Source organism: Lolium rigidum, chromosome 4 (genome assembly GCF_022539505.1).
Source record: "Lolium rigidum isolate FL_2022 chromosome 4, APGP_CSIRO_Lrig_0.1, whole genome shotgun sequence".
Taxonomy (NCBI): domain Eukaryota; kingdom Viridiplantae; phylum Streptophyta; class Magnoliopsida; order Poales; family Poaceae; genus Lolium; species Lolium rigidum.
Window position 1 is genome coordinate 154,281,019 of NC_061511.1, and position 10,029 is coordinate 154,291,047.

Sequence of the window (10,029 nt, forward strand, 5' to 3'; positions counted from 1 at the left end):
TTAGTCGCGGTTCCTTTACCTTCGCGACTTATGGGGCTTCCCGGAAGCCTGTTTTTCCACCAGTGGGAGTGGATCGTTCATGCAATAGGGAAGTCATTGTTTTGCAAATTTCGCAAGAACAGGGTTTCAAACTAGGATGTGGCTTGGCTCATGTCCTAATTGTGTTGCTCAGGAACTGAACCATGACCTCCATGTAATCCCTTCAGCTTAATATATTCCCCTTTTGCCTGCAAAAGAAATCTACCTTTCCGCTAGCTGCTTATACATTTTGTTAGATATACTCTGCTTGTACATTCACGATCAGAGTTCGCAAATAGACGGCTCTACCTCCAACCTGCCAAAGCGATTGACATTGCCATTTGCCAGTTCCAAGCATAAGCTGCTTAGAGCATCTCCACTCGTCCCCCCGAACAGGCCCCCGGCGAGCGTTTTTTCCATCCGGACGGCGAAATTCGGCCCAGTCGCGCCCCCGGTTCCTCGTTTTCGTCCGGATTTGGGCCTAAATCCATCCGGCGATCCCACGACATCCCCGGCCCCCCGGGGAGCGCTCGGGGACTCCGGACGAGTGAAAAGCGCGCGAAACGGCGAGGAAACTTCCCGCGCGTCTGGTGGCCCCAACTTGTCGGCGAGAGAAGCCGATCGTCGTCCTCATCGCATCGTCTTCCGCGCGCTGTAAAAGCCTGCCGCCGGTCTGCATTCGCCGGCCACGCGGCGAGTTAATGTCGTCGTCTTCCGCGCACGCATCGTCTTCCGCGCGCACTAAAGGCTGCCGCCGGTCAGCTCGCCGCGGACGCGTCGCAATCCACGCGGCATTTAATCCCCGCGCCAGCCCACGCCTATATACGCCGGTCCGATCACCGCGAGGCGTACCCCGTGCTCCACTCTCCTTCCACTCTCCCTCTACTCCCAAGATGGCGTTCTACGGCGACGACGGCGCAGCCAACAACGGCTTCCCCCGCCGGTCGCTGCACGCGTGGGAGGGGCACCTCCTCCACCAGGCGGGGTACCCCTGCCCGCCGGACACGAGGCCTCCCGGAGGCGGCTGGCGGCTAAGTGCTGGCGGCGTTCCGATCCCGCCGCCGCAGGGCCATGCCCTCGACGTCGCCATCGAGGAGGCGAGGATGACGATGACCGACGAGGAGCGCGCCGACCCGCGCCACCACCCCGACAACTACACGCGGTGGAACTCCTACTTCCTCCGGCGGTGGGAGCGGGAGCTGGCGGCCTACGACGGCCCGCCGCCTCCACCTGCGCGCAACAACGCCGTGGGACGCCGACGGTGGTGGAGCGCGCCGGGCCGGACACTCGAGGCCGTCCTCGAGCACATCGAGGGCGGCAACTTCCCGGTGCTCACGATGCCCCCTCCATCGGCATCGAGGGCATCGGCGAGCCGCCGTCGGGGAAACGTCTGGCAGCCACGGCGCATGGTTGCCGGCTCGTCGTCTTCCGGATCGGCGCCGAGGTCATCCTTGGCGCCGGTGAAGAGGGAGGAGGCGACGTCGCCTTCGACGCCGGTGCGCGTCAAGAAGGAGCCGGCGTCTCCGCCGGCGACCGCAGGGCGCGGCAGCGGCGCCCTCGTCATCCGAGAACAGCCTTCCGAGCCGCAGAACGGCCGGAAGAAGAAGACGAAGAAAGAGGCCGCCGCCGCAAGCCAGCTCGCCGAGGAGGAGGCGAAGCGCGCGGAGGACGCCGCGATGGCGGAGGCGATCGCCAGGTCGCTGCACGACATGGAGGAGGAGAAGCGCGCGGACGACGCCGCATCGGACCGGGCCAGGCGCGACTGGGAGCGCCAGGAGGAGGAGCAGCAGCGGCGGCTGCTGGACCTGGCCGCCGCACGCCAACTCGCCGCCCGCGCCACTCCAACCGCCAACGACGACTTCGCGCGGTACCGCCGTCCTGCGACACCTCCATCCGGCGTCGCTGTCCCCGTCGTCGACCTCGAGTCCTCCGACGACGACCGGGTACAAGCCATCCCCGGGGTGGGGAGACGCCGGCCGGGGCAGCGCAGCCAGGGCGGCGCGGCCGAGGCCAACGACGACGGCTCCGACGACGACGGCGACGGCGACTACACGGTGTTCTACCGCCATTTCAGCATGTAGAGCGCCGTGTTTTAAAATTAGCGTTTGCATTCCCCTAGCCGAATTCGAAATATAGTCGAATTCGGCCTCTATGTATGAACTCCTCCCGTTTTAGTCTAAATATCATTAAATTTAGTCTATATTCACCCGAATTTAGCCGTAGTTTGTCAAGTTTCCGTTTTTTAAATTCGCATCGTCGACTTCGCCTGGGCACGCGGCTGGGAAACTACTACTCCCCACGCCAAATCTTCCTCCAATCCGGACGAAAATTTCGCCGGATTTGGGCGTGGGGAGCGCCAACGAGTGGGGATGCTCTTACACGTTCAGAAGGTAAAATGTTACCTCCTTCATAAAAATCAACATGATTGGCCAAAACGTGTAACACAAGCTCGTCTTTAGTTCCAATCGATGTCATTCGGCAGAGTAGTTGTGATCTTGTCACATAGAGAGAAAAGTACTGGTCGTCGCCAGCCAGGATCTTGAGTCCGTGAAGGCATATAGTTCTGGAAAAGCTTTGGCCGACTACACCCGCAACAAGAAAGGCGATATCCATGTCCGATTTTGGTTGTGCATTCATCACGCCCCAACCCTTCAAAGTTCATACAGTATCAATCAATTGCCTTCTCCAAGCTCCAACTAACAAAGAAAACCCCTCTGTTTCATCCCGCCAGTGTTTGTTGCTTCCACGATTTGGAAGTTAGTTGGCACCAATCCTGTACGCGCACGCATCATTCGATGACAAAAACGGGTTCTTAACGGGGCACAACAAATATCAACTGTTCTAAACAGCAGCGCCGGCCTCATCAGTACCACAATAGCAGGTTAACACGCGAAACGACAGAAATGAATCACACGGCAACACACCACAGATTTCAGGTTCACCGTACTGTCGACCGAGGCACCAACTAGAGCATCTCCAGTGACCCATCGGGTGCTGGTCTATCCGAATCGGTCTGCGACCCATCGGGGATAGGCCGTGCACATTTTGACGGGGCGACCTAAATGGAACGATCCATCCGTCGCGACCTACCGGGTCATTAAATTTGGGGAATCGATGCGCCTGCATGGCAGCGGCCCAACGGCCTTCCTTCTTCCTCCAGCCATCAATGAAAGTAAGCTCAAAGCTGCCCGCGCCGCCCGACGCATGCTCTCCTGCTCTAGCTGTGCAGCCCGACTCATGCTCTCCTGCTCTGCAGGCGCAGCCTGACGCCTACCCGCATCAATGCTGGCATTTCGATTTACGATGGTCGCGGTGGGAGAGTCCAGAGTCAGCCACCACCATCCCTGTCCCCACCGCCGTCCCCACCATCGTCGCCTGACCCAATCGCCATCGTCCTCTCCGGTTTCGAGTTCGGCGTCACCATCCACGCCGGCATGGGTTGGGACAGGCTGCAACTGCCCCGGAGGTTTGCGTCGATAGTCGATGGGAAAGAGCCACACGACGTCGTACTACGTGTGTCCGGTGGCGCGACCGACCAGTGGTTGGTGGAGGTGTTGTTCGACGGACAGGGGCAAATGTTTCTCCACAACAGCTGGAGGCGCTTCGCTCGCACGCACGCTATTGATGTTGGCCACTTCGTCGTCTTCAAGTACGGCAGCCACAACATGCTCACCGTTAAGGTCTTCGATGAGACCATGTGCCACCGCCACTACCACACCAATGAGGATGGATATGAGAGGGCAAGATGAAGACGACGTAGTCTTCTACTATGTTTTATTACTTTCTAGTTTATTGTACCAGTTTTTTTGAAATTGGGAGTTTAGCCCCAACCTCTGTATCATGATGATGCACACAGATTTTTATTACGAAGTTCAAAGATTCAGTACATTACAATCATGGATCACAGAGGGTTGAGACATGTACCAACCATATGAAGAAAAATAGCATGAAAAGACTGCATTTATGATTCTACTAGTGCGACGCCACCCAATAGCCAGGTAGTAGAAATCCTGCCAATAGCCATATGGTCCCCCTTGATCCTGCGGGAGAATACTGGACTATAGGACAATCCAGTGCCTAGCCAAGCGAATAATTAACCTGCAAAAAAAAGTATACTTTGTTCTGTTAAAGATCATATGGTTTCTACAAGTCCATATAGACCAATATAAAGCCGGGGCACCAATACGAATTCTAGCTTTAGTCATCTTATCAATCCCATTTAACCAATTCCCGAACTTATACGTAAAGAATGCCATCCACCATATTAAACGAGCAAAGGGACATGAGAGAAACAAATGTTGAACCGTCTCATCACAACCACAAAAACAACATTTTTTACATCCACTCCACGTCCTTTTTTGCGAAATTGTCTTTTGTTAGCGAAACATTGTTGCTTAAGAACCACATAAATATCTTAATTTTAAGCGGTATATTCAACTTCCAAAAGTACCTACATAAGAATCTTGTGTTGTCACAAGATACATAGATTTGATAGTAAATAGACCGATAGGAGATAGTTTCCACATAAATTTATCAGGTTCATTAGAAAGCTGGACCATCATGAGTCACTGACATAAATGTTACCAGTCATTCCATTTCCTAACAGTTAAAACCCTTCTGAAACAATATTCAGTGGGGTTTGAGCAAGAACATTGGTCACTAAAACATTCTTATGGTGTACAATGTTTTATAATGATGGATATTGTTGCGCCAAAGATATATTGCCCAACCACATATCCTTCCAGAAACGTATGGTTGCCCCATCTCCGAGCTTAAAAGAACATCTACTAAAAAAACTCATCCTTCACATGCATTAGTCATTTCCAATATGAAGAGTCGGTAGGTTTCGCTTCTACTTGTGCTAGGGTTTATTGAGAACATATTTGTTTTGAATCAATTCTTGCCGGACACCCTCTTCATTAAGAAGTTTAAAAGCTATTTGCTAAGTAAACACTTGTTTTTAATTTCTAGAAAAGAATAAATGTACAGAACATAATAGGCAGGTAACAATAGTGTCATGCCTCAATAATAAATTAACTATTGTGACATGCCTCATTTAGCCAAATTGTGCAGGGACGAAGACATCAACCTCTCAATAAGCTAATTTAAAATCTATATTGAAAAGTATGTAAAGAAGTGGATTTCTTTTTAATATAATTGAAAGATGTGTTTGAATCAACAATATAGTCCAATATCTGAATAAGCCAAACAATAAATAGTACAATACAGTGAATAGTCGCACAATAAATAGTTCACAAATGAAAATAAATAATTACAAACACCCATTTTCAGATGAAGTTTTTGTCACACGGTCAAAGGTGCAACAATTTCGATACAACAGATTGCCCTGGGTTCAGACACATTTACACACAGAGGAAGGATGAAGGCTATAAAACTTGTATTGAAAAGAATTGGGTAGCACTTCCGATTTCAATAGATCAAAAACTATGTATTCTAAATGTCTCCTTCAAGTCTTCTGCAATATCATCATCTTCAACCACGTCTGAAATTGCAACAAGGAACAATGCCTTCTTACTAACTTTGTTGCTACGGAGAACTTGCACGAGATCTTCATATTCGACAATTTTGATGAAATCTTTCTTCTTGAAGTGCCACCACCTTAAATATGCCTGCTGATTTGAACCTCAAGCTATATTCTCCTTTACCTTCTAAATAATCTGATCAATAGATATTCGGTACAGATCGACCAGGATTTCTCTATGATAAGACTCCATATCCATTTGTTGGCCACCATCGAGTACCACGGTGTAAGGGTCCACTTGCAAATCAAGAAGATACATTGATTCATGATCAACAACAACTATTTCACAAATATTAACACCATCGACACCACCCTTTGCATCAACACCACTGGCACCACCCTCTAGATCAATAGCACTAACCTTTGGTGCACCCACATCATCAACCATAGCAAAGAGGTCCAACTTACCATTGACTTTATACTTTTGCCATAGTTGATGGGAGTGCTTAAGTTGTTTGTGCACCTGATTCTTGTTCATACACACTAATTTAGCCTTCTATTTGGAGCTCTAAGTGTGAACTTTGCTAGATCGACTAGAGTAGCATCTGTGCGGGTAGACACTATATCTATATGTATACTGCAAGATCGGAGAGATATTGAGAGGGAGTGGGAGACAAACCTTCTCCCTTCGAGGAGGAGCTCGAGCCATTGTCCATGACGACGGCGCGGGTGGCGTGAGCGTGCGGTGGCGGCGGTAGCAGAGCTTCCCGTGAGCACTGCGCTAACCCTAGATCGGTAGGGAATATCGGTGGGGTGACTGGCGGCGCGACAAACCTCGTACTGCGTGCCCCGGCCCCCACCTCTTTATATAGCGCAGGTCACAGGGGCCCACCAACCATAAGAGGGTTGGACGCCCCCGATCAGGGCGCGAACGAGGTCAAGGACTCGTTATCGATCCGTTGGGATCGATCACGTGGAGATCATCCTAACATTCTCCCCCTTGATCTCAACTTTTCTTTTAACTTTATATTTTCACTTTATTCGTTTCATTTTGGATCAGTCCATAGGGCATGTTTCATCGTCACAGCTCTATTGCCGATAGAATCGGACGACCACAATACACTTCTCTGTTTTGAAACAAATTCTTTTACTTTTGGGCCTCTTATGATCCAGGATAGGTAAGACTTTCCCTTAAACCCATGCCGGCTGCGTGCTCCTTGAACACGCTGGGTGGTAAGCCTTTCGTTAGCGGATCCGCAAGCATATCTTTTGTCCTTATATGCTCGAGACTTATAGTTTGATCCTGGACCTTGTGTTTCACAACATAACACTTAACCTCAATCGGTTTAGTAGCATTACTCGACTTGTTGTTGTGAGCATAAAATACTGCGAGCTCATTGTCGCGAGTACATCTTTAGTGGTTTGTCAATACAATCTACCACTTTCAAGTCGGGTATAAATTTCTTTAACCATAATGCACTGTCCTGTGGCTTCATAACATGCTATAAATTCTGCATACATCGTGGATGATGCAACTATCGTCTGTTTGGAGCTTCTCCACGAAATAGCTCCCCTGCGAGGGTGAATACATATCCAGATGTGGATTTTCTATCATCTTTATCCCCCGCAAAATCTGCATCTGAATACCCTCTTATTTCTAGGGAATCAGATCTTCTATATGTTAGCATGTAGTTCTTTGTGCCTTTAACGCAATGCCTTCTTTACCATTTTCCAGTGTTCAAAACCTGGATTTTCTTGATATCTACCGAGTACTCCGGTGATAAATGCTAAGTCAGGGCGAGTGCACACTTGTGCATACTGTAGGCTTCCAATAGCCGAAGCATATGGAACCGCTTTCATTTGATCGAGCTCGTATTGATTTTGGGGACTTTGATGTTTCCCAAAGCTGTCAGCCCTTGACTATAGGGGCAGGTGTGGCACTTGCACTTATGCATATTATACTTACTTAGAATCTTTTCTAAATAAGCCTTTTGCGATAGTCCTAATACTCCATTGTTTCTATCTCGGTGAATTTCTATGCCCAAAACATATGACGCTTCACCAAGATCTTTCATATCAAAATTTGAGGACAAGAACTTCTTTGTCTCTTGCAGTAGACTAAAATCACTGCTGGCAAGCAGAATGTCATCTACATACAAGATTAGGAAAATATATTTTCCACTTTTAAACTTTGCATAAACGCAATTGTCCTCAATATTTTCTTTAAATCCAAATCTCTTAATTGTCTCATTGAACTTTAGATACCACTGTATGGAGGCTTGCTTTAATCCATAAATGGATTTCTTTAGGTGGCATCCCATTTCTTCCTTGCCTTCCATGATAAAACCCTTAGGTTGTTTCATGTAGACATTTTCTTCTAAATCCCCGTTTAGAAATGCCGTCTTTACATCCATTTGATGCAACTCTAAATCAAAATGTGCAACTAGTGCCATGATGATTCGAAGGAATCCTTACATGAGACCGGAGAAAATGTCTCATTGTAATCTATCCCTTCTCTTTGTGTAAATCCTTTTGCCACAAGTCGTGCTTTATACTTTTCGACATTCCCATTGGAGTCATATTTTATTTTGTAGACCCATTTGCAGCCCACTGTTTTGGCTCCTTTAGGAATATTCTCTAAGTCCCAAACATGGTTGGCACTCATCGATCTCATTTCGTCTTCCATGGCCTCCACCCACTTTGATGAATCTGGGCTTCTCATGGCTTCTTCATATAAAATGGGATCACCTTCCATATGAACTCTTTCTGTGTTGTAAACTTTGTAATCAGTCGAAATGGCTGATTTTCTAGCTCTTGTAGAGATTCTAGGGGCCACATTCTCTTGAGCATTCTGTTCCTCAACTTGTGGCTCAGCTTACGGAGGTGGTTGTTGTTGCTCCCTTTCATGCTCAACAAATGGTTCATTCGGCTCTCGACGGACAGGTTCCGAATTTTCACTCATCGTTGTCATGGGTGGAGTCACAACGGGCGCTTGCACCACAATCGCGAGGATCGTCGGTACAGGTGCACATGGTAGTGCAAAAAATGGCTCCTGAGTCATCGGATTAGGTGCATGCACCCTCTTCTCCTCAAGATCAATTTTCCGAGCTACCATGCTCCCCCTCATCAATTCGTCTGCTAAGAAGGCAGCATGTCTAGTTTCCACAAACTTTGTATATTTGTCTGGACAGTAGGAACGATAACCTTTTGACTTTTCAGGATAGCCAATAAAATGGCAGCTGACTGTTTTGGTATCTAACTTTGCGATATTTGGATTGAATACTTTGGCCTTAGTAGGACTCCCCCACACTTTCAGGTGGTTTAGAGAAGGCACTCTCCCTGTCCATAGCTCATACGGCGTTTTGGGCACCGATTTGCTTGGTACTCTGTTTAGAATGTGAATAGAGGTTTTTAGCGCCTCAATCCACAATCCCAATGGTAGGGTGGAATAGTTCATCATACTGCGCACCATATCCATGAGGGTACAGTTGCGCCTTTCAGCTACCCCATTCTGCTGAGGTTCGCCCGGCATCGAATACTGGGCGAATATTCCAGTCTCCTGTAGGAACCTTGCAAAAGGTCCAGGGACTTGGCCATATGGAGTATGTCGACCGTAGTACTCCCCTCCACGATCGGACTCGACTATCTTTATTCTTTTATCATGCTGATTTTCAACTTCAGCTTTGAATATTTTGAATTTATCCAACGCTTCGTTCTTTCTTTTATTGGATAAATATAACCATATCGGGAGTAATCATCCGTGAATGTTATGAACGAATCATAGCCATCCACACTTTTCACTGGAAATGGTCCACATATATCGGTGTGAATTATTTCTAGTGTTGTTGTGCTTCGATTTGCACCCTTTTTGATTTGCTTTACAAATTTTCCTTTAATGCAATCGATGCACTGTTCTATGTCTGAGAATTCTAATGGAGGAAGAATATCATTTTTAACGAGTCTTTCTATTCTCCCCTTCGAAATATGGCCTAGGCGACAGTGCCATAATTTTGATGATTCATCAGTTCTTTTTCTTTTCTTTCCTTCTGTTTCCGACGAGGGTATTTGTTCATTCACTTTACACACAGACAATAATTTTTCACGCAAGGACAATAAATAAAGCTCATCATGGAGTATTGCAAACCCAACATAAGAATTATTACACCATATGGCGCATTTGCCATGTCCAAAATAACATTGATAACTGTCTTTATCTAAGCGCGATACACTTATTAAATTTCTATGTATGGAAGGAACAAATAAGACATCTCTAAGCGAGAATAGTCAAGCCATCGACTAGCTCCAAGAGGACGTCGCCAACAGCTTCAACTTCTGCTTGAATTCCATTCGCGACTTCAACGCATCCTTCGCCTCTTTTCGTAGTCCTCGTCGAATGGAATCCCTGTAAAGAATTTGCAACATGAACAGTTGCACCTGAGTCAATCCACCAAGTAGATTTCGAAAACTGTGTATACAGGGATTCATTTACAAACAAAACTAAATTGTTACCTTTCTTTGCCATTAATTCT